The 24363-nt window shown below is 57.2% G+C and overlaps 1 protein-coding gene and 1 long non-coding RNA gene across 7 annotated transcripts in view; one reads left to right on the forward strand and one right to left on the reverse strand.

Annotated features, from left to right (window-relative positions):
* The window catches only part of LOC117804342, a 22988-nt gene extending 17019 nt beyond the window's left edge, over positions 1 to 5969 (reverse strand). Inside the window, exons 1-2 of the long non-coding RNA XR_004628683.1 lie at positions 5707 to 5969; positions 4779 to 4846 (exon numbers count right to left, since the gene is read on the reverse strand). This is a non-coding gene — a long non-coding RNA (uncharacterized LOC117804342). The remainder of the gene's footprint in view (positions 1 to 4778; positions 4847 to 5706) is intronic.
* Positions 5970 to 6108: 139 nt separating this feature from the next.
* The window catches only part of KCNAB2 (potassium voltage-gated channel subfamily A regulatory beta subunit 2), an 87159-nt gene continuing 68904 nt past the window's right edge, over positions 6109 to 24363 (forward strand). For 3 of the 6 annotated variants that reach the window (XM_034671123.1, XM_034671128.1, XM_034671129.1), the window contains exon 1: positions 6109 to 6251. The gene's annotated coding sequence lies outside the window, so the exon portion shown is untranslated. The remainder of the gene's footprint in view (positions 6252 to 24363) is intronic. The other 3 variants (XM_034671130.1, XM_034671125.1, XM_034671131.1) reach the window with 3 other exon arrangements.

The following is a 24363-nucleotide window of genomic DNA, read 5'->3' on the forward strand; positions in this document are numbered from 1 at the left end:
GCCTTCCAGCCAGAGATCTGAACCTTCTCTATTTTCTAGCCTCTTTTCAGCTGACACTGAATCTTAAGCTCTCAGCTTTGATAAGAGGCTGAATTCTGTACACTAAAATGACACGCAAGATAGGGCAGTGGATTTTGTCTCCCAAGACAGCAGTTCTTTAAATGGGGTCCCCAGACCCTGTGGTTGCCTGGGGTTGTCAAGGGCTCCACAAGGTCAAAGCTATTTTCATAATATTCAGATGGACATTTGCACTGACGGAGCGAAGGCAAGCGTGGGTGTAGCGGCCGGGGCCTCCGTGAGCCCCAAGGAAACCACCCCAAGCCCTCGGGCCATGGGGCGTCCTTCACTCACAGCAAAAGGCACGGCAGTTTCACTTAGGAATATCCTCGGTGAAGCTGTGGAAACTAAGAATTTTATTACATCTGGACCCTTGAGTACAGGCATTTTTAACACTCTGTGATGAGAAGGGAAATACACAGCACGTACTGTGGCTGCAAAATGAAGGGTGCTGGCCACCTCAGGGTGAGCCTGGTGACAGCCTCCGCGGCACCCACAGGACCAGCTGCTCCTGTCATTCGCCAGACCGTCTTTACTAGAAGAGCTGCTGGGAGACAGACCGTGCTTACTCAAACTCAGGCACTTTGCAGACAGTCTCTCAAATGTGAACTAAATGAGTCTGTCACTTCAAGGAAAACTGGGATTAATAATTGGGGTTTCAGGCAAAAATCAGAATTGGGAAAGTCTGTATCCTCTACCATGAACCTGACAGCTTCCTCCTCCTTAAAGACGTTCCTGATGAGATGGATGGTGACGGCGACGAAAGTCATCTTTAGAAACTGTAGGATTAAACATGCGCTATTTGGAAGATCAGCGAACTTAGGAGCAGTATTTTCCAGGTGAGCAATGCATCACGACATAAAGCCTGCATGAGTGAAAGATCCATCCAAAGTGCAGGGCAGACCAAAGGACTTGAACATAGCAGAGCATGAGAAGCTCACTGGCAGGGTGCCGAACTCCACATTGCAACAAACTTCTAAGAAACTACCACTTGTGGAGTTTGGGGGAAGCACCAGAGAAGAACGTCCACAATTACCTAGGACACCCCTCTCCTCGATGGGTGAGGCCAAGTTTCTTTCAAATACTTCAACCAAAACAACTTTCTCAACAGGTTAAAAACAGAAGCCTAGTGAGTGGCGCCCGGGTGGCTCAGTTGGTTGAGCATCCGACTCTTGGTTTCAGCTCAGGTCATGATCTCGGGGTCATGGGATCGAGCCTCAAGTCAGGCTCCACAATCATCAGGAGTCTGCTTGAGATTCTCTCTCTTTCCCTCTCACTCTTCCCCCTGCCACATCGCTCACTATCTCTCTCTCAAATAAATAAATCTTTAAAACAAAACAAAACAAAACAAAACAAAAATCCTATGAGACCCAGCTGTCTACTATGCCAGATACTACAGTAACTTGCAAAAATGCAAAACCACCCTCTTCCTGCTAATTTTTTTGTTCTGGAAAACAGTTGGTTTTCCTAAAAAATACATTTTATGCTAACATGTAACAGGTCTATTGTTATCTCTACGTGAGCAATAACATTGTCAACATTTGTCCATTTTTCATTTCCAATACAGTCAACACTGGTAGATATAATTAAAGTAAACAGAAAGTCTCTGGAGTCCTCAACAATTTTTTTAAAGTGTAAAGGGGTACGAGACCACAAAGTCTGAGAAAGTCAATTCTAACAGGACCCAAAAGATGAGGGCTTTGAGTAGCCAGGCCACCCCCCACCCTTGCAGGCTGTGTGGGGAGTGGAGGGAGCCCCTACAGGGTGGGCATGATTGGCCTGGAAAGCTCCCCCACACCCAGAGGGCAGAGGCACAGAGCCCTGCCCCTAACTGGAGTGCCCCCACACCCCACAGCCCCTGCAGGCAGGCACACGCTGCAGCGTCCAAATCTGGACTGTCACCGCGTAAGCACTGAGGCACACGTGCAGCGCGCCTTTTGTTCCGAGTTACTTTTGTCTGCTCAATATCCCTTGTTTTAAGGAATGACCCTCCCAATCCCACGTGTGGGAAGGCTGGCCACAATTTTGGGCAGAGCACTTTAGTGATGGGCTCAAAGATAAACATGTGACCCACACTGTGCCAATCATCGTCTTCCCCAGGACTCCAGCCACAGTTCCCTCGGGAGACACTGTCTCTGCTGGGAGGGCAGGAGCTGCCCAGGCCAGCCTGAAGCCCCAAGGGCTACCCTGCCACTCCAGGGAGAGCCGGAGGTCAAAGACAGCCAAGGGCAGACCGGTGGAGATTGGGGTGGGGAGTCCTGCCAACAGAACCTAGACCTCGAGGTGGAGACAGCCTGATGGACAACAGCCCCCATTCCCATTGGAGTGGAGTTGCAGGAGCCAAGAAAAGCCCTTGGAGGCTTTCTGTGGTGGCTAAATAATGGTCCCCAAAGATGTCCCTGTCCTAATCCCCAGAACCTGTGAATGTGCGACCTCACGTGGCAAAAGGGACTCTGGGAGCATGGTTAAGTGAAGGACCTTAAGGTGGGGGAAAGTACCCTGAATTACATAGATGGGACTGATGTAGTCACAAGGGTCTTTATAAGAAGGAGGCAAGAGGGCCAGAGAAAAGGTTAGGTGACCACACAGCAGACAGAGACGTGAAGGAGGGAGGGGCCACAGGACACTCACCCAGCTGTCTACCACTTGTAAGCAGCAGAGGCCTGACACCCAGCAGGAGGGCCACTTGACCAGGAGAGCGTCTTGGAGGCTCCAGGGGTCAGCTGCTGGGCCCACATGGCCCCTGTGCTTCCCGTGGTCACAGCACTTACCACCTGTCCTGTACAGACCTGCCCACTGGCCAAGCACTTGCATAAGGGGATCTGTTTTCCTGTGTCCTTAGTACCTGGCTCACCATCAGAACTCAATAAACATCAAGCTGGAGTTTCAATAAAGTTGACTCCCAAGCATTTTTTTAAGAGAAATGTTGTTTTCCTGTTGGCTTTCATTATAAAATGGGGACGTTGATTCATACAAAGTGAGTGCCATTAAGGACTGAAACTTCCCGTGTAGGAAGTCCTTCATGCGTCGGGAGCAATGTTGCAAAGTGTCACCTCTGGAAGGGACCTCTGCATGCTGCCCGTGGTGTCTCTCCAGCACGAGGACCATATCTCCTTTGTGGGCTGTTCCAGACTTGGCCACTTGCCCCTGCTTCCTGACCGAGCACCTCCCTCCCCTCCCCCTGGCTACCACACTTGGCCAGCAGATGCTAAAGAATACTTCCAGTCTAGTCCATCTAGCAGAGGAAACATATCCACAGGCTTGCCCCAGGCTGGACCAGTAGGACGCACACTGGGAGGAAAGACATCCTTTCTGAAAGGGACAGCCACCCAACAGAAACAGACAGCCAGGCAGGTGGAGGCGGGCGGCAACAGTCTGAGTGGGTGATGGAGGGAGAGTGCACCTGAGACACAGGCTCCCGGGGGTGGGAGACCAGGTGGACACAGAGCTCTTTCCCTCCCTTCCCTTCCCACGTGACTGCCACCTGACCCTTCTAACCCTCTACGGCCACTCTGCACCCACTCTGCCCCTGCTACAATTCCTCCTGGACACCATGCCCTCTCGGTTCCCCCTCGGCACACACACGCCCCCCCCACCAGAAAATTCCCACTCATCCTCCAGGAATTAGATCAAATGCCCCTTCCTCAGGGTGAGCACCCCCATCCCCCACCAGTTGCTCCCCCACAAGGGATCCTGTCACAGAAGGTCATCATGCTTCCTCAGGCTCCACATTTCTGTTGTCCTGCAAGACTTAGCTCAGTGAGGTCAGGGCTAGGTCCTCAGTGAAAATCTTTTAATGTTTAAGTAAATAACTAAATTACACTGTGGAAGACTTAAGAATGCTATGGAGGGAGGACAGAAGGACCTTCGGGACTAGATGAACACTAAAGAGAAAACAGGGAGGGCTCCATGCTTTGAGCCCACAGAAAGAGCTCTCCAAGGGAGAAACAACACAAGAAACTGCACCAGCTTTCACTGAGTGCCTACTGTGAGCCGGGCACTCACAAACCTTTTCATGTATATTATTCCAACAACTGTGTAGATAAGTATCACAGACAAGGACAGTGAGACTCGAGTTAAACGGCCAGGTCAAAGTCACACGGCTGGTCATGACCAGCCTCAAAGCCATTACAATCAAAGCCAGAAGAGGAGGCCCCAGAGCCTACAGTATAACACGGGCTCTGAGGAGCCCAGGCTAACCCTCGCTGTCCTCAGACTTCAGGGGAGTCTCTTGCCCTCCCTGTGTCTATGTCCCACCTACAGGAGGAGGGGACTGTGAGGTCTCCCAGAGGGCTCTGCTCTGCACTCCTCTTCTGTTCCAGTGCATACAATGATGGAGACTGCCAAATACCAGGTCTTTAAGAAGCTAAAAGTCCAGTGGGGGAAAGATAAGGGAGCTGAGTGTGAGCAGCACATGGGAGACAAGCCTAATTCAGTCTCCTTTGGGGGGGTGGGGCGGGCAGGAGAGGACAGGGAACTACAGCGCTTAAGAGGTAAGCCAGGATGAAATCTCACCAACCGTGGTTCCCCAGAGAAAGAGGGGGGCAGGAGCCATGAGGCAGGAGATGTGCGGGCAGGGGGAAGGGTCCTTCCAAGCAGTCAATAAGATCTGGGATGCCTAAGACTGAAAAGCTTTGGGAAGCTTTTTCGGGAGTAAGTGGAGGTCTAATCAAGCCCTGCCTAGAACTCCCTCACTCAAGTAATCCTCCTTGCATACGTACCAGGTGCCAGGTACTGGAAAAACCGTCCTGAACACAGCAGACAATCTCCTTGCCCTCATGGAATGTATCTGGTGTGAGGCAGAAAGACAGGATATAAGTTAGCACACAACGAAGCCATGGCGTGATCTATGAAAACGACAGAAGAGGTGTGGAGCGTGCAGTGAGCTGGGACGGAGACTGGTTGGAAGTGGAGCTCACTATCCACAGTCAAAGGACACAGCAATACTGAAGACAGTAGTGGGTCCGAGAACGCAGCAGTCTTCTATGGAGACAGGCCCTGGAGACGCGCACAGGTGGGGCCTCTGAGTTCCAAGGAAGGCTTAGGACAGCAAGCATTCGGGCTGCGGGAAGGGAGCCGGTCAGGAAGGCAGCGAGATGAACAGCGAAAGGGAAGGCGGGAGCGGCTCCGCGAGCGGCCAAAGGCAGACAGAACCGGCAGGGCGGACAGAACCTCCTGCAATCTCCACTGGGCGGCGGCTCGGGGAAGCGCCAGCAGGGGACAGGCCCCCGGCCGGAGATGAGGAGGCGCAGGCACTGGGGTCCCCCACTGGGGTCCGGCCGGGGAAGGGCTGCGGGACGCCGAGTGCGGAGAGCCAACGTCAGGGTCTCAGCAAAGGCCAGGCCGTCCGCGCCGCGCTCGTCTGAAGCCCAGCGGCAGCAGAGGGGCGCAGGGTCAAGAGCAGAGGGCGCAGGCTGGGCCCCAAGGACCCCCGACGCCCACGGGAACCCCGGGCCGCGCCGAGCGTCAAGACGGTGGCGGGATGCGAATGACGCGGGCACCCGGTCCGCGCGGAGAGCCGCTCGGAGCACTCCCACCCCCGGCCCGGGAGGCCCCTGGCCCGCTCGTCCGCCCCCTGCGCTGCAGGCCGCGTCCAATCTCCCCCGCGGCGCCAGCCGAAGTGGTTCCGCCCGCCGCAGACAGCGTTACCTAGGAGACGGGCGCGCCGCGGCCGGACCCCGGCCACCGAGGCTCACGCCGTCGAGGACGTGCACCCAAGACGCGCCCAGAGCCCCGCGGGCCTGCCGGTGCCCGCCGGAGCCGCAAGTGTAGCTGGCTGAGCACCGGCCGAGGGTCTCCCGGTCGGCCGCCACCGCGGGAGGAGCCTCGGCAGGCGGCGCGCCGCGCGCCCGGGCCGGGAACCCGCCCCGCGTCAGCGTCGTTGGCAGGGCCGCGAGACCAATCCGAGCCAAAGCCCCGAGGCGCAGCTCCCGTAGCGCCAGCCAATCGGCGCGCCGGCGGGCCCGTCCTGATTTGCATGGCTGGCGACCCCTCAGCCAATTGGAATATGACTGGCGTGAAGGCCAACCAGTGAAGAGCTAGTAGAGGCGTGGCCTCCGGCGTCCCACGAGGTGAAGATGCTGCAGGCGGAACCTGGCCGAGCGAGCGGGATTCGGGGGCGCTAAAGTCGCCAGGGCAGGGCGGGAAGGAAGATCCGGAGCGGGGCACAGGATTCGGAGCTGGAGCCCCCCCAGGTAAGTGAGAGGGGACCCCGGCGGGCCGCGCTGTCCACCGCCGTGCGCCGAGAGAGCGGTGGCGGGCATCCGCGAGGCCCGCGCTGATTCTCCATCTCCTCTTCCACAGCGCGTCCCCGCGCCCGCCTCCGTCCTCACCTCCTCTCCAGCCGGCTCACCTCCTTCTCCATCATCTCCCTTCCCCCATCCCGCCCGACCTTTTAGCTCCCATCCCCGACCCCTGCCCCAAACTTCATCCCTCCCCTCGTCGCCGTGCATTCTTCCCCATCTCTGCCACCTCCCCTTCCCGCAGCCTCGCCTCCCCTTGCCCCTTCCCCCTTCCCATCCCCTCTCCCGGCCTCTGCGCAGCCCCATCCGAGCGCGCCTGGTCACGGACTTCCCCATCTCGCCTCCTTGTTGCTGCTGAAGGCTCACCCTGCCTCTCGCTCCTGTTCCATGTCCCCATCCTCCCCTCCATTCTGCTCCCAGCCCCTACATCTGTTCCTGTGGACGCTCTCCCTCCACCTTGCTGGTCTCCAGGACCTTGGCACTTATTCCTTCGTGCATCAGTTCCTCTGGCTACCTACACACCCAACCCCACGCAACCCCGTCCTTGCGCCCCTTCCCCATCTTCAGCTTCTCTTCTCTCCTGCCTCCCTACCTGCTGCTGCTCCCGCAGGACGCAGAGACCCAGCAGCTGCACTGCTTCCTGCTGCAGTGGCAGCTGCCCATGTACCTGCCCACCTTGCCACCCTCCCACCCAGGCGCACCCTGGCTCTGCTCCTCCTGGCATTTTGTCCCGGGGAATCCCGCAGGGGGCTGTGCTTTGCCTAGAGCGTCCTGGGGGGCTCCAGGTGGGAAGCCCCTCAGCATCCTTTCCTGCCTCCCTTCCTGGCCACCATCACCCTCCACACCCCACCCCCACTTTCCTCCTCAACCTCACTTTGTGATTCAGCATTTTTGGGGTTGGTAACTTTCTTTGCTTCCTGGCATGAGAGGACTCGGCTGTGGGGCTGAAGGCTGGGGGTCTTGACCCCGCAGTTGGTTACCGTAGCCACCTTAGGAAACAGAACTGAGTTGCCTGGTGGGGACAGGGATGGGGAGCAGGGGACTGGCCAGTGGGGGCTGCCTTCTCTCCCTTTCATTTGCCCTGTGTTGATCCGCATCCAAGGGGAGATGACATAAGTAATAGCTCTTGGGGAAGTGGTCTATTAGCATTTATGGAAATTAATACATCTACATCCGAGGAGTAAGAACACCAAGTTCAAGCCACAGCTGTCCCACTCTGTCGTTTCAGGATTTCTTCTTTCTCTGCAACTTCTCCTCCCCCTCAAAAAACGCCATCCCCCTTCCAGTACCAAGAGCAAGCTCCCACTCTGCTAACACATTGCAGGGTTTGGGGACCTGTGTGTGGGGAGTCCCATCTGCCCTCCTGATTGTTGCTTGGAAAAGCATCCACCTGCAGAGCCAGGCTCCTGTGTGGTCCCTGGGCTCCTGCCCATGTGCTGTCTCAGCGGGGGCCCGGAAGGCATTGGCTCCCTAGGTTGTGTCCTTTAGAACAATCCAGGTCCACACCTAGCCTCAATGGCACTGATGGTGTTTGGGCTACCGCACCTTCCTGCCTGGAAAGCAACCTGGGGGAGGCATCCCGTATAGAACTGGGTCCAGATGCTTTTGTTTCTCTCTACCCTGCCAGTTGCCAGACACTGCAGGCACTGCTCAGCACCCCCCGGAACTGAGCCAGGCTGTGGGGGTTGGGGGTCATGAAAAGTGTGAAACCCAGGTGTTGTGCTGAAAACCCTTTGGGGTCTAGATGTGGAGCCTGGATGGGAAGAAATGGGCCCCAAACAATTGCACACTGCAAGTGTGGAAAGATGGGACACCACTTCTTGCCTTGTAAGGGTCACAGCCGGCCGTGGGCACTGGGAGGTCTGAGGGGCGAGTGAGTGCTGTGGATGGGACAGCTTGAGAAGCCTCACCCTGTGGGGCTGGCTTTCTTTCTTTCCTTTATTTTTTCTATGATCTTCTAAACCTCAAATGATTCAGGAGGAAGTGAGTGGCACAAGTTTTGATTTGGCAGTTTCCGGTAGGGGCTCAGAGGGAGGGGGCCCCCTCCAGACTCTCCTGTTTGTTGGTACTGGGCCCATGGCAACTGGACAGCACAGCGTGTGGCAAAGGAAGGCCTCCTCATTGCTAGAACCTGTGTAACATGTTTCGTTTCCGGGGACTCTGGCTGAAAACAGCACATATTTAGTCCTTGACAGAAGTCTCGGTGACCTTCATGTCAGCAAAGGTCCCAGAGCAAGAGTGGTTTCCTGGAGTCCCTGGATGACAGGGTCGGACAGTGGCAGCTGCAGGCAGCATTTGGGAAAGACCATGTCTGATGGTGTCTAGGGCCAGAGACACGGTGCCTCCCTCCATCCCCTCTCCCAGCAGCCAGGAGATCTTGCCTCATGGAGGCAAAAGGTCTTGGTGGTCTTCCCCCTACAAAGGAGTCCACGGAAGCCCAGAGGCAAAGACTTCTTCAAGGTCACTCAGGGGCAGGGGCGGAACCCAGATAGACCCTTTGCATCCCACTAATGGCAGTTCAGGTCACTTCTTTGACTCTCTCAGTTGGAGGATGCCAGCACCCTGTGGATGTGCCCAACCATCGGGTTTGGCTGCCCTTTGGGAAGGCCACTCTGGAGACGTTGCTGACATGCATGTAGGAAAACAGTGCCCTGGGGTGTGTCTAAATCACTGGGGAGCTGTTGGGAGTGGGAGAATATCATCAAGCACAGAGAATTCTGGTGATACCATCCTGCCCAGCCTGGTAGGTCCCCAGAGCAAGGGCGCCATGCTTCCAGAGATGTCATCAAAGAGATGGCAGGGGGCCAAGGCACTGGGCCAGATGAAAGGGGAGAAGAGACTCAGGTCATGCTGGGCCTGCACTTTAAACCTTGCTCCATGATGGGTCCTTGTAAATAACCCTGCAGAGCGGGCTGGGTAGCCTGAATGGGGAAACTGAGACACAGAGTGGTGGAGAGACTGATCCAGCCTCCCTAGCTCCTAAGGACACCTTGATTCTGTTCCTACTGTGCCAGGACTCTGAGACAGGTACCGCCTCCCTGTCCCAGCAAGCTCCAGAAATCACACACACACACACTCACAGATGAGTCTCAGATGCACAGGAGGGTCAGGGTTCAATCCCAGCTCCCAAGGGACATGGAAATCCAACTTTTTCATGAAGGGAAGCCCAACACACTCAGCTCTCTCCTCACTCCGTGCCCTCCCTTTCTCGGAGGCAACTCTGTGAGGAGAGGTGGTCCTTGGCAGTACTCTCTTGGCTCAGCCTCTTCAGAGGAAGGAAAGAGAACAGGGCCTCCCCAGGAGAGAGCACACACTGGGCCAGGTGAGCACTTGACCCCCCTGGTCATGCTGTGGGGTAGCTCAGGGCTTTCCATTCAGCCTGCCCTTGGCAGGTAGGAGAGCCTCCCTGCCAGGTGGGTGCGAGCACCTGCTGTGTCTTCTTACTCTTTGCTGCTTCCTGTGGGGCTCAGCTGAGGGCTGGCCTTTCTGTCCCTCTATACCCCGGATGAGCTCTGGGCCCAGAGCCCCCCAGCCTGAGGAGGCCCCATGACCACACACCTGACTTTCTAACTCATAGACCTGCAGGACGGGGTCTCAGGAGGCCTTCCATGCTCTGCCAGATGGCCACGTACTTAACCCTGGAGACCTCAGGCGTGTGTGTGGGTGTGTGTGTATCCCATAGCAGAGCCGAGCCCTGCAACACTGGCCCACATCCCTGGCACCTGCCTTCCTTGACCTTCCTCCTTGCAGGCAGCCCACTTCTCTCTCACACCATCACAGGCACATGCAGCTTCGGCTCTCATGCCTTGCGGGGTACAGAGAAAGTAGGATTGGGGCAAGAGAAGAAGCAGAGAGGGGACCTGTCTCCCTCAGCTTGGCCCCCATGCTGCAGACTCAGGGCATCTCCCCCGTGGACGTCTTGGGCCCTGACTGCTGGGCAGCTGAGGTCTGTAGTGCTACTGGAGGCTGAAAGCCAGGCACGCCTTTTTTCTCAAATTCTTGCCCAGAGTTCAAGACAAACCAGCAAACGGGTCATCTCTGGGCCAGTTTCCACGGTAAATGAGCAGCTCCTCGGGTCCCCTCAACACCAGGTCTTTCCACAGGGCTCTGTGTCACCAGTCTGGCCCATGGACCGTGGTGGGGAGTTCACTCTGCGTCTCCCTCAGTCTCTGGCTCTCACCTTGCCAGCCACCTGGCTTCATTCTTGAGCCTCCCTGTTTCTGGATTGGCAAAACGAGACCATGTGAGTCCAAGTATAGGGACAATCCCTGGCTCCTCGGGGATGCCCAGTCAGTGTCATCTACCCCCTCACCCGCCACTTCGTCACCAGCTGACCCCAGACGATCGCCCTACCTGGAGCCCAAGTGGCTCCCCAGAAAGCTCGCGCAGTGACTCTGGTCGCCTTTTGAGTGACTTTATGATCCTTCTCAGGACTCCTCAGAATGGGCTGCCTGTTCTTGGGGAACAGCCTGGGAGAGCCCAGCTGGCTGCCTTTGTGGAGGGTGGGGAGGGCGGTCCTGTGGCCATTTGTCTGTAGAGAAGAGCCTCCGGGTGACTGGGGGGACACGCCTTGCCCTGTCCTCCCTCACCTCAGCCTCCTGGAGGGCCAGGCCGCTGCACACCTGCATACCCACGCAGCAGCCCACGGGCCCTGGGGGGGCTGCCAAGCCACCCTCTGAGCACACCCCCCCTTCACCACAGCATGTCTTCCTGTTCCCTCCTTTGGCAGCCGTGTGATCTTTCAGAGCAAACTCCAGCCCTGATGTCCACAAGCTGTCACGTGCAGCCAAGGGCAGAAGGATCTAGAATTCTGCCTGGGGCCCTTGGTATCCTGAACGCTCTGTGGTGGCAGGGCTGTCTGGAAGTAGTGCCCCCCCACCCCTTCTAGATGGAGGCGAGTTAGAAATAACTAGAAGGCACAAACGGGGGAGGGTGGATTCTGATGCCCCACCTTCGCTGGCAGCTCTGCCTACAGAGCAGGGAGCATGGAGGCTCTGGGGCCCCAGACATGCCAGGCCGTCCTGAGCCGTGGGCACACCCGCCCAGAACCACAGGGACTGGTGCCTGAAAGCAGTCTCCCAAGGGTCCGGAGCGGCTCAGCGAGCTCCGTCTTCTGCCAGCACTGGTCCGGGATTTCGGGGAACCCCACTCTGAGAAACACTTCCCAGCTCATTCTGTTTACTGGTGAACTTCCCGCTTTCGCTTCTCCTTAAGGCAGCGCACAAGGAAGCTTTGATCATCACAGGCCCCGATGAGAAGGGCTTCGCTGGGATTTCCTCAATTCTCAGCAACAGAGGAGGCCCACGTGTTACTGGAATGACCTGCTACACTTTTGTCGTCTTCAAAATTCAACTCGTGCTGTTGTCTTGACAAGCGTGGCAAGATGCTGTTGTTACTAGTGTCTGGGTCCTCTTGGAATGAGCTTTGGCTGCGAGATGCTGATGGTCCAGGCGCTTGTGTGAGCGGGTGTGCAGGAAGCTGGAGCTCCCCAGAGGCGCCGGCTCTGCCACTCCGGGCTTAGCCTGTGGCATCTCCCCTCCCCCATCTCCATGGCCTCTCTCCCCCCTCAGCTCATGGCTTCCTCTCCACCCCCTCCTCCCGCCAGGAGGTATTGCCTTTCCCTCTCAATGAGAAGGTATTTTTAGTCGCCCTGGCCAGGAGGTGTTCAGGTGTCAGGGACAGGAGGCCCGGAGCCATCTCTGTCCCTTTGCTCCTGCAAAGGACATACGATGCCCAGAAAAGGAGTTGCAAACCCCAACCAAAAATCACTACCTTTCTACAGGGCCACAGGCACACACTGACTTCCCTGTTTACTCCTGCAGGTTGAAAAAGAGGAGCCAGGGGTGTCTGGGGACCGGCCAGGGATGCTGCCTCGCTATGCTTTTCCTTTATCCTGAAAGATGTGTGTAGGAGAGGCCCCCAGGGCATGCAGACCATCTCCCGTGGGATGTGGACCCACTGTTCTAACAAAAGGATTTGTTCGGATAAGACGAGTCATGTTGCAGCCCGAGGGTCTGTGGCTGCAGGTAGGAGCCTCGTGCCCTCAGCCCTGGCTTTGTGCAGGTGAGGCCTGTGCTAAGGACTCAGCCATTCCTTCACTGCTCCAGAGAGGTGCAGATGAGGTCGCAGTCAGTGGGGGGAAGCCGTGGGGTCCAGAACGTGGAGGTACCACTTGGGCCACAACGGCAGTGTCTGCAGGCCAGGCAGGTGCCACCCGCGTGTGCATCCTGCGTGGTCAGGGAAAGAGGAGAGGCTGCAGCCTGGCCTGAAGCCGGCAGGGCTACTGTGAGTGTCGGGGAGATGGGGCCGGGCAGCGTTCTGGGCAGGGAGAGCTGCGTGCAGCAAGTGCAGAGACAGCGAGGGGTACTGGGGTCACCTCGGGGAAGGACTCTGGGACTGTTCATCTTTAGAAGATGTCTCCTGCCTCCTCTGTGGGGCCGAGCTGGGTCAGTCATGCAGCTTGGGGAGAAGGAAGCCGACCAGGTCCCACGAGCCCCCCAGCCCTGCCCTGTGAATCCCTCAGGGAGCCCCGAGCTGCTCCAGCTGCCATAGCCACACCGCCTTCCCAAACACACACACTCACAGAGCCTGTGTGCTGGGCTGGGCCCTCGCTCCCTGCCTCACCCAGGTTGGAAGGTTCTGGCAAAGCCCACAGTATGCCACTGAAAGGGCTGAGGAAAAGAGGGTTTCTCCCCACCCTCCTGCAGCCTGGTAACCATGGTAACCAGTAGGGAACTGCTGGAGGTGCCCAGCCACCTGCCGGGCCGTGTGGGTGCCGAGGGCCTGGCTGGGCCCCATGGTAGGCCCATGTGGGTCCCTGGGGAGCAGCCTGTGTGAGCAGTAGGAGAGGGGGTAGCAGGTGCAGCCCCAGGCTCTCACCCAGTGCTCTGCCAGCAAAGACATCACAGGCCAAAGGACCCTTCTGCCAGCCCTTCAAGGGGACGGGAGGTCACCTGACCCCAGCCCAGGCGGAATCCCTGCTCTCTGAAGCAGCCCCCGGGTGAGCAGGCATCTAACTGATTCAGAGCTTTATTGCATTTGGCATCACTTCTCCAGCCGAGGGGCCTCAAGAAGGTCCCATCAGGCTTCTTCCTCACTCTGCTGCCCTGTAGCCCAGCGACCTGATTTTAGAGAGAAGGAACCGAGGCTCAGGGAGGAACCCTACTTGTTGGCAGAGCTGGGTGGGGTCGCAGTGCTGCGCTTGACCGCCGGCCTGTGTGGGCTCCCTGAGCCCCCTTGCAGCATTCTGGAGGTCTCCCTGCACACCACAGTCCTCACTGTTGCTGGTGTCTGGTCCCTCCCAGACCAGGTACCCGTGAGGATGGGGCATGTCTGCCTCATCACCGCTCCAGCCCCCCCAGCTCAGCCCACAGACACACACACATCAGAAGCAGGCTCTCGGCAACCACCCAGTACAGCGGACTCTCCCAGAAAGCCACACACGGGAGGCAATGGCACATGGAGCTCCTGTTCACCCAGTTGGAGGCACCCTCTACCAAACTGGGAAGGGGCGTGGAAGCACAGCCCGCAGACTGCATGGCTGCCACCTGACTCAGAATGGTCAGATCAGGGAACCCTCGGGACAGAAACCAAACCTTGGGCAACGGTCCCTAAGCACCCTGCTCCCTGCATAGGATTGTCTTTAGAGGAGGAGCACACCCATCGTGGAGGGGACTCTTGCCTCCTCAACCCAGGCCTCCCCACTTCCTGAGCCAGACAGCCTGTGCCTGGTCCCCCAGGGAAATGTTCGTGTCCCTGTATGTATTGCTGAACTTGCTGGTGCAAGGGACAGGGCCAGGGGCGTCACCCTGCCCACCCACCCCGGACCCCGAGTGCACTTGCCTGGCCCCAGCTGCCTCCGAGACTCCTCAGTGTGCACAGTCCTTTGAAGCCAGCACACTGCACGCCTCGGAGGCTAGCCTCGCCGCCCAACTCCCTCAGAGCGTCCATGCCCCAGGCTCAGCTGCAGAGAGAGGTAAATGCCACTGTCCGGATGAGTCCACAGGTCTTTTTGAGGCCCGGCTCAGGCATGAAGTCGTGTCCTCGGCCAAGATTGCTCCTTGGGCTCCGCTTCTGCCCACTCCTCCCCCTGGGAACCTCCAGAGGCCCCGCTTGGAGGAGCTGACCCGCAGCGCATTCACCACCTCGTGAGCTTTGGGTCCTTAAGCTGAAGCCATGGGACCAAGCCCGGTCTCCCTGGGGCAGACGAAGGCCACCCCCACTGCACACTCCCTGACTTCATCTCCCCCATGCTGGCTACCTGCCAGTGGGTTCTCCCCAGAGTGTCTTCCCCAGCAGCAGATCCAGGGCCCGATCCTGGCACAGCCTGAACTACAGGCAGTGCCCCAGGGAGGTCAGGGCAGCCATGGCCTCTGGGGCCTGGCACCCAGCCAGAAGCGGCAGCAGGTGGGGACTCAGCCTGCATGCTGAAACAACTGTGGTCCTTGGCTGGCATCACAGGCCAGCAGCACAGCCTCCCAGCCGCCTGGCCTCTGAACAGACGGCCTCTGTCCTACAGCCCCTCGGCTTCCTGGACAGACCACATGTTCAGTGCCTAGCAGCCAGGATGCCACTCATGTTTATACAGCCAAGCTGCTTAATTATGCAGAGATAACTCCTCCCAACTGCAGAAACCATCCAAGGACATTCAGATTGAGTGGTCCCAGGTGGCAGGCTGAGAAGGCCATGGTCCCATGAGCGTATTTGTAGGGGAGCTGGGAGCCGCCAGGGGGAAGCCTGAACAGCTGAAAGCCTTTTGCCCCACTATGAGAAGGAGCAGGCACTTCATGTGATGCTGGAAGGTGATGATGATGATGATACTGGTGGTGATGGAGGTGGGGTGATGGTGGTGATGATGATGATGATGGCGGTGGGGATGATGGTGGCGGTGACGGTGGTGATGATGATGGTGAAGATAGGGAAGGGGACAGTGGTGATGGGCATGGTGGTGGTGATGATGATGGGGGTGGGCATGGTGATGGCGGTGATGATAGGGATGGTGGTGGTGATGATGGGGAAGGGGACAGTGGTAATGGGGATGGAGGTGGTGGTGATGATGATGATGGGGGTGGGATGTTGGTGGTGATGATGGGGATGGCGGTGATGATGATGATGGGGGTGGGGATGCTGGTGGTGCTGATGGGGAAGGGGACAGTGGTGATGGGGATGGTGGTGACCATGATGGTGGTAGTGGTGGTATTGATGGTGATGATGATGAGGGTGGGGATGGTGGTGATGATGATGATGGGGACGGTGGTCGTGGTGATAATGTGATGATGATGATGATGATGATGGGGATGGTGGTGGTGGTGGTGAAGATGATGATGGGAATGGTGGTGGTGGTGGTGAAGATGATGATGATGGGGGTGGGGATGGTTGTGGTGAAGATGATGATGACAACAGTGATGATGGTGATGATGATGGGGTTAATGGTGAGAATGATAGCAGCCATGCTTGCCGTCACTGTCATTATTTGTACCAGAGCTGTCATTTGTCCCATAGCAGATCTGCTCTTTGTCAGACCCCTGCTTAAACCTGGCCTGCATTTACTCTTAATCCTCCAGGATTAGGTAATATGAGGTAATATGATCCTCTGCTCTTCACAGGGGTGGGGGAAGCGAACGGACACTCTGCCTTCCCTCGGGTCATGCAATGAGAGGACAGAGCTAGACCATGACCTCAGAGGACTCTCCATCCCATGTCCCAGACCAACCTCATTAGCAGGGCAGATGCACACTCCTGGCCTCACTCCTGGGCCTGGGTCATCAGGATCCCTCCTAAGGGGAAACACTGGTGAGGAGCAGTGCTGACAGAACCCCCCGTGGGATTCCCATGTTGCCACTGGAGCCTTTCCCTACCCGGTACGCACTGTCCCTCTGCACCAGAAAGGGGGGTTGAATCTGAAGCAGGAGTAGTGCAGTCGGGAAAAGGGACCCCTCCCCACTCACCTCTGCTTTCCCTTCTGCTGGGAGAGACATGGGTGCCCTCCACATTTCTCATTCATGAGCACTTTCCCAAATGGAGCAATGGTCACTATGAGCAACCACGTTATATCCTATAGTTTTCCCCATCATCCACTTAAACATCATTTCCTTAGGGACTTCGCAGCTGTAGGGATGTGTGTGCATCTAAGTTCATTTGCTCTCTTGAGCCTTTAGGGTACATTTATAAGTAGGACTTCTGGGTCCCGGGCTGTGGGTCTGTATTACCCCAGTTGTTTGCCCAGAAGACCGTGGACCCCAGAAGTAGCAACAGCTCAGTGGAGTAGCTTCATCGTAACCTCTCAAGCAATGAGTATTTTCATTTAAAAATACATTTTTCTGTTAGTTAGGATTGCAAAGGTGCAGTGCCTGGTGGCTGTCTTGTGCACAGCTTTTCATTCAGAGCCTCTAATGGATGTGGTGGGGTAGAGCTGGCTTTCAAACTGCTGGTGTGGAGCTGCCCAGGCAAGAGATTAATCTTTCATGCCTCCGTCGTGTGGTCGTGTGGTGCTGGGACGTAATCCTCTTTGAAACCGTTTGTTATTTATTCTTACCTTCCCGGGGGAGCAGGGAGAGCCCCAGGAGCCTGCTCACAGATGCTAATGCAGGGAGAGCTACAGAACTATCCCTGCAGACTCCCCCTCTCCACCAAGGTGTGGAGCTAAGCCAGGGCTGGAGACCCCCCCAAAAGGGGTTCTTCCCCCGAGAGAAGGCTGTTCCCCTGCCTCCCATACAGCCTGCTGGCACTGCAGGGTTTAAAAGTTTGGGTGGGTATGTTAGTTCCCCAGGGCTACCCGAACAAATCACCATAAACAGGGTAGCTCGAAACAGCCATATTGATCCTCTCCCAGCCCTGGAGGCTAGACGTCTGGAATCAAGGTATGGGCAGAGCTGGCTCCCTTCAGAGGCTCCGGCCTGCTCAGGCCTCTCTCCGCGCTCCTGGTACTGCTGGCGATGCTCTGTGCTCCCTGGTTTGTGGACATGTCATCCGCCTCCACCTTCACATCCCCTTCCTTCCTTGTCAGCAGCCCCTTCTCTTCGTAGGACACTTGTCATTGGATTTAGGGCTCCCCACTCCACCAATCCAGGTGACCTCATCTCTGGGTCCTTACCTTAATTACATCTGCAAAGACCCTTTTACCATCTAAGGTCATAGTCACAGGTCCCAGGGATTAATACTTCGACGTCTAGAAAGTCCTCCAGAGGGTTCTGTGACTTTCTTTCTAGTCTGCTGCTAATTTTCCCCTTGGCAAGGATTGCACTTCAAGGGTTGCGGGCTGGGGGTGAGAGTCCACAAGGATGCCGGAGTGGGGGTAAACAGTGTCATGTCAAAGGCCCACAGTTATATCCAGAGCTGGGGCTTTGCACTCTCGAGGATGGGGTCTCCCCTAGCCACAGCTGCTACCGTACTTGGAAGGTGGACCCCCCCCCCCAGTCTTGGCTCAGCAGTGGCTCAGCAGCCTGGAGAGGGTGTGGGAGCTCACCTGAAGGTGACAGGATGAGCAGGTAAGATGGGGCCACGTGTCCCATGAAGGGTGGATGGAAGGCACTCAGGATGCCAGCCTGTGCCTCCCCCTGGCAGGGGCAGGTTTGTGCTACAGACTTTAAGGGGCCCCAGATCTGTCAGGCATGCTGCTCGGCCAGCTTTCTTCTCAGCCTGATTCCCCTCTGCAACTGGAACCAGGATCTGTCCCCCCAACTTCTAAGGGTCGCTGTTGAAATACATCTAAAGTGAGAGGATAAGAGCTACTGTCCAGGGATCCTGCACCCCCTGTGTGTGCAGTCAGCCCAGGATCAGTGTGGACAGCCAGCCGGAAGCTCTGCCAGGCATGATGCTAAGCACAAGGGAGGGGGGTCTTGCTAGACTTCATGGCCAGAATGTCCCAGTGCAGGGCTGGCCAGAAATGGGTAGCTCCCATCACCACAGCCCAGGACCAGCCTTACCTCCCCAACCCCTACCTCCCACCCCCATGTTGCTGCAGAAACTCAAATCAGCCATCGAGATGGCAGCACCCCCCACTCCCCAAGCAGGCCGCACTGCCCGGTCGGTCGCTGCATGGGGAATCCCCCCACCCAGCAGGTGGATTCATGACGGTCTTCAGAGAGGAAGAGACCCCAACCACACTTGGGGGAGGGCCCAGTGTCCAGGGACTGCTTGGTAGCACAAGACGATGGCAGCGTGGCCACTTCACATGGGCAGACTATCTCTGAGATGGCGTATCTGGGAACACCAGGATGCTGGCCTCCCTCCTCCTACCATCCTGGGGTGTAAGCGGTTAAAAGCCACCCCTCTGCCCGGGAAGCTTGGAGCAGCTCCATCCATTCCTGGAGCTGGGCCACCTCGGCTCCCTCCTGTGTCAGCTGCTCTGACTGCTGAGTCAGGCTGCGAGATGCAGTAATGAGTGATCGCGGCTTGCTTATTTTCTTCTCATCCCTGGAGCTCTCTGTTTTCCTGCCTTGGCTCAGTTAGGACTTCGGTCCTTTTCGAGAAGAGACAGCGTTTCTTTATGCTCTCTTCTTGTGGATGTCCCAAAATGAGTGGGGAAAGCCAGGCCCTCCCCAAGGACACTTGCCATCACAGGGGGCTGGGGGGTGGGGTGGTGGCTAGCCCCTTGGTTCATTGATTACCCCACTCAGTGGATGCAGACGGTCCATCTCTGATGCGCCAGCCAGGTACTCGCGTCACTGCAGCCACACGGGAGGGGCTGGAGATGCTGCAGACAAGGTGGCCACAGGGTACCCTCAGCTCAGTGCAGCCTAGGGGTGCTGCCTGGAGTCCCCCGGATCGCATGGCTGCCCCCGAGGGAGCTGCTGCCTTACCCAGCATCCCCCCACTTGGAGGGAATCCTGGAGGTGAGCCATTAAGACCTGCAGATTTTCTACTCAGTGTGAAGGGCAGGGCTTGGGTTTCATGAGGGAAATGCAGTCCCAGTGTAGTCCTGCTGCAGGAAGCAGCGCCCCCACCCCCTGCAGGACGGCCAGCACCAGGGACAGATCTCCCTTGCTCCCCATTCATAATCTTTAAGAACCTCTTCTCTCTGAAGGACCAGACCAGCAGAAATGCTCCCTGCCCAGCCCCGTGATCTCATGTTGTGTGTGACCATTATCTCCCCTTGAGCCATGGAGGAGGGGCTGCCCCTTGGGGACTCAGGTTTTGGGCTCCCTAGTGGGGAGATGCCTGTGGCTTTGATTGTGGCCTGACTCCCCAGAGGGAGGCACTGGGGCAGCCCTGCCAGTTCCTCTGGGAGTGGCTGCAGCAAGAGCTGTAGAGACAGGAACTGGGCCAGGGCCCAGAGGGAAGAAAGCAAAAGTGCCCCTGGGTACACTTCAACCCCAGGAAGGTAGGAACCAGTCCAGCTCCCCTGCCTCCCTCTAGAAGTGTGGGACATGTTCCCTGAGTCTGTTTGAAATGTGCCATAGCTTGATGTTCACTTCCCCCGAAGATCTAGGTGGCATTGTATGGTTCTCTGGTCCTTCTGGCCCCCCAGCACCCCTGTGGTGATCCGGGACTCTTGGTCTTCACCTGCCCTGTTGGCATCTGCTTTTTAGAGCAGCAAGTGGCTGCCCAAGGGGTGGCCTGGGACAGCAGTGCCTTCCACACGTGGAGCTCAGCACGGCCCACCTGGCCTGAGTGGGGTAGAGCATCTGGCCTGTGTGAGGACAGACCTTTCCCCAGCATCTCTGCGTACATGAGTGACACCAGACTGTGGGCCACTTGGCTGGTAGGTGCAGAGGGCCTGTGTGTGTGCATGCATGTGTGAATGTGTGTGCCTGTGTGTGTACATACACGCATGCACACACATCCTTCAAGATGTGCTTCCTATGCCTAGACACCCCGCCCCCCAGAACTTCTCACCAGGGCTGGCCTGGAACACACCGTCCGCCAGGGTTCTGGTCTCTCCCCAGATTCTCTTGATACACTTCCTGTAAGATGAGCGACCCTGACACCCTTTCACAAAAGGGGATGTAAAATTAGTTTCAAAGGAAAGCAAGAACTGCATGATGTCCTGGAATGCACATTTGCCCTGGGGTTCTGCTCTGTAGTCTACACGCCTTTTCCTGGGATTGCTGGGATGAGACTTTGCTGGGATGTCAGGGACACGCTCTCGCGCTCCGCTGTCTGTCTCTCTGTCTTTGGCAAGATTTCCCACGCTGCGGTCACTGTCCTTCCATCTTTGGATTTGGGTCATGCGTGCACATTACCAGCCCTATTTCTGAGTTTATATTTTTTCTTTTAGTCAAAGTTTTTTTCTTAAATAAGCTTATTTTGAAATGAAGCTTGCTTGCTGCCCCTGTGATAAAGAGAAACCCAGCATTACTTGTTATAATTCAAAGGTAACTAGAAGACAAGTAGGTAGATATTGGATTCAAGAACCATCTCATGTGTGACCAGGGCACATCCCTGCCATAGGGTTGCGTGGGATGAGCCCTTGCTTGTCTTCTGGCGATTCGGGGGTGTGCCTCCTGTCTCTCCCACTCCAGTCATTCCCATCCCCCTGGGTCACAGGCAAGCTGTTCGTGTTCTCAAGGGTGAGCTGAGGAGTCCCTCCTGCCCCTGCTCAGGTGAATATGAGAGACGGGGAACCCTTGGGGCATTAGCCCCATAAATTCCCTCCTTGGACTTAGGCTGGGGGTGGGGGCAGTTATTGGGAAGAGGGTGCCCAGGGGCTGGGCTGACATTTAAGTGGCAAAGACTTAAACCAGAGAACTATAGAAATCATGGTGGTTTCTGGAGCAAAGTGGCATGAGGCTGCATTCCAAGTGTTGGCTTTGCAGTTGGGCAGGCCTGTCCTAGCTCATTGCCTCTTACAGTTGTGTGACTCTAGGCAGGTCCCTTAGAAGGTGCAGATGGGAGGCACTTGGGTGCCTCAAGCGGTTAAGTGTCTGACTCTTGATTGTGGCTGAGGTCATGATCACAGGGCCATGAGATTGATCCCCACATCAAGCTCCAGGCTCAGCATGGAGTCTGCTAGGGATTCTCTTGCTCCCTCTGTCCCTCCACCTGCTCACACTCTGTCTCTGTCTTTCTCTAAAATAAATAAATAAAAAGAAAAAAGATGCATTTGAGTTAGGAATGGAAAGTGCAAACTCCCTCCCCACTGTCTCCCACACCCAGGGTAACCCTGAAAATACTGTGGGGTGAGCCGTTTAGGCCTGAACCAGCCTCTGCATTGGACCCTGAGGCTTTGAAGTCCCTGGCAGATGGGTAGATGTAGCAATGTCCCAAGGCAACAGCAAAAACAAGGACAGGGCTGCCTGGGCATGAGGGAAGAGACAGACAGATGTGCCCAAGGTCAGGTGTGCCTGAGGTCAGGTGTGCAGGAAAAAGGTGCAGGCAGGTGTGTCTGATATTGGTGTGCAGGAAAAAGGTGCAGGCAGGCCTGAGATTGGGTGTGCAGGAGACCCAGAGAAGAGGAAGCTGGAAAAGTAGACAGGGCTCGCCAAGAGTGGTTCAGCACGCCAAGCCGAGATTCTTGGACCTGATGCTGAAGGCCCCGGGCAGCCACTGAGGGCTTTACTAGAGAAAGGCATGGAATAGATCCATGAGTGAGCAGTAGGAATGGGACTCTGGTGACAGGTAGATAACTGTAATCCAGACAGGAGCTCCCAGGACTGACAATAGAAATGGGCAAGAGAGGGAATGTTCCAGGGATACCCATGTGGACAGAGCCAACAGGCAGCTAAGAGGATGAACCTGGAGTTCAGGGCAGAGAGGTGGGGGAGGCACAGCTAGCTGAGAGGCTCATGGGGGCTGAAGCTCAGAAGGGGCCAAAGAACTGCCCTGGAGGGTCATTCAGGGGGAAGTTTCCATGAGCAGAACACTGAAAGAAAGAGGAAAGAGTGCTTGGAGGAAGAGGAGCCAGCCTGAGGCTCAGGTGGTGGAGGTGCAGGTGATGGAGGCGCAGGTGGTGGAGGCGCAGGTGATGGAGGTGCAGGTGATGGAGGCGCAGGTGGAGGCGGTGCAGGTGATGGAGGTGCAGGTGACGGAGGCGCAGGTGACAGAGGCGCAGGTGGCGGAGGCGCAGGTGGCGGTGGTGCAGGTGGCGGTGGTGCAGGTGGTGGAGGCGCAGGTGATGGAGGCGCAGGTGATGGAGGCGCAGGTGACAGAGGCGCAGGTGACGGAGGTGCAGGTGGTGGTGGTGCAGGTGGCGGAGGTGCAGGTGGCGGAGGTGCAGGTGGTGGAGGTGCAGGTGGAGGTGGTGGAGGCACAGGTGATGGAGGCACAGGTGGAGGTGCAGGTGATGGAGGCGCAGGTGGAGGTGGTGCAGGTGGTGGAGGTGCAGGTGGTGGAGGTGCAGGTGCAGGTGATGGAGGCACAGGTGGAGGTGGTGCAGGTGGAGGTGGTGCAGGTGATGGAGGCGCAGGTGATGGAGGTGCAGGTGGTGGAGGTGCAGGTGATGGAGGTGCAGGTGGTGGAGGCGCAGGTGATGGAGGTGCAGGTGGTGGAGGCGCAGGTGATGGAGGTGCAGGTGGAGGTGGTGCAGGTGATGGAGGAGCAGGTGGCGGTGGTGCGGGTGGTGGAGGCGCAGGCGGTGGAGGTGCGGTCAGATGGATGAGCAGATGATGGAGGCACAGGTGATGGAGGTGCAGGTGGAGGTGATGCAGGCGGTGGAGGCACAGGTGGAGGTGGTGGAGGCACAGGTGATGGAGGTGCAGGTGATGGATACACAGGTGATGGAGATGGAGATGATGGAGGCGCAGGTGATGGAGGTGCAGGTGGAGGTGATGCAGGTGGTGGAGGCGCAGGTGATGGAGGCACAGGTGGTGGAGGTGCAGGTGGAGGTGGTGCAGGTGATGGAGGAGCAGGTGGTGGAGGCGCAGGTGATGGAGGCGCAGGTGGAGGTGGTGCGGGTGGTGGAGGCACAGGTGGAGGTGGCGAAGTGTATGTGTGCACACATGTGTGTACACGTGTCTTTATGCCCGTGCATGCGTGCCCTTGAGGTGCCTGCCTGTCCACATGTTTCAGGAACCCGGCGTGGTCCTACTGGGGGCTCTGGACCTGGTGGACACTCGAGTCAGGCTCGAGCCTGAGATCTCAATTAGGGTCTATGTGGGCTGTACTGGCTCACCATGCAGCCCCTCGGAGGTGGCAACTGAGGCTGCGGGGCCACCTGCCTCTCCCTTGGAGGAGCCCTGCAAGGTGACCTGCTCGCTCCACCTCTCACCGCTCTGCTTGGCTCAGCCTCTCAGGGCGTCTGTGTTAACTAGAAGGAAAGCACCGCCTATCCAGAGCAGCACGACACACTCGTGCATTCAGCAAAGGCCCTGTCCCAGCATGAGCGGTTCCATAGGCAACAAGGCAGACCCAATCCCACCACTGGGAGCTCAGTGTCTAGTTGGGGGACAGTCACAAGCTCCTAAGGAAACCCATGTGCTGACATGATGGACAGGACACTTTGGAGAGAGCTCTCCAGGACCATGTCTCTAGAGATGTGACTTTGGAGCAGTGACACAAAGGAAGAGTATCCCTGGCAGAGGGACCGCAAGTGCAAAGGTCCTGTGGTAGAAAAGAGGAAATCCAGCCTGGGCCTGAGGAGGAGCGACAGGAGTAGAACACCATCAGCCTCCCACCTGGATATCAGTGGGCACCTGGGAGCAAATGCAGCCAGCTCCAGGACTCCCCCAACCTGCTGCACCCACCAATTCCCCCAGCTCGGGAACTGGCACCTCTTCTCCAGAAACCCAGTGTCAGCCTGCATATACATCCACCCTCCAGCCAACCCTTTGGTCTCGACCTCCTGACTCCACCAGCCACTGGCTGCCTCCTCTACCCTGGCCCAGGGCTCCCCAGCTCGCACCCAGATCGTTCGATGGCCTCCTGACGAGAGTTCTGCCCCTGCCTTAGGCCGCTCCCCCAGTCCTCCTCACCCCGCTGCCCAGAGACACTGGAAAACATAGACGAGCTTGCCTCTCAGGAGAAGGCCTTTGGGTGCCCGTCCCTGCTGGTGGCTGCACAGGGCTTTGGTTCAGAGGAGGGACACCCAGTACTGCCGCTTCCTGGGTGACTGTGGGCAGGCCAGCTTCGACGCCCCAGCCTCAGTTTCCTCAGCTGGCATCACCAGCTAGTCATAAGCAGTACCGCC

This window comes from Ailuropoda melanoleuca, chromosome 11 (genome assembly GCF_002007445.2).
Source record: "Ailuropoda melanoleuca isolate Jingjing chromosome 11, ASM200744v2, whole genome shotgun sequence".
Lineage (NCBI taxonomy): Eukaryota > Metazoa > Chordata > Mammalia > Carnivora > Ursidae > Ailuropoda > Ailuropoda melanoleuca.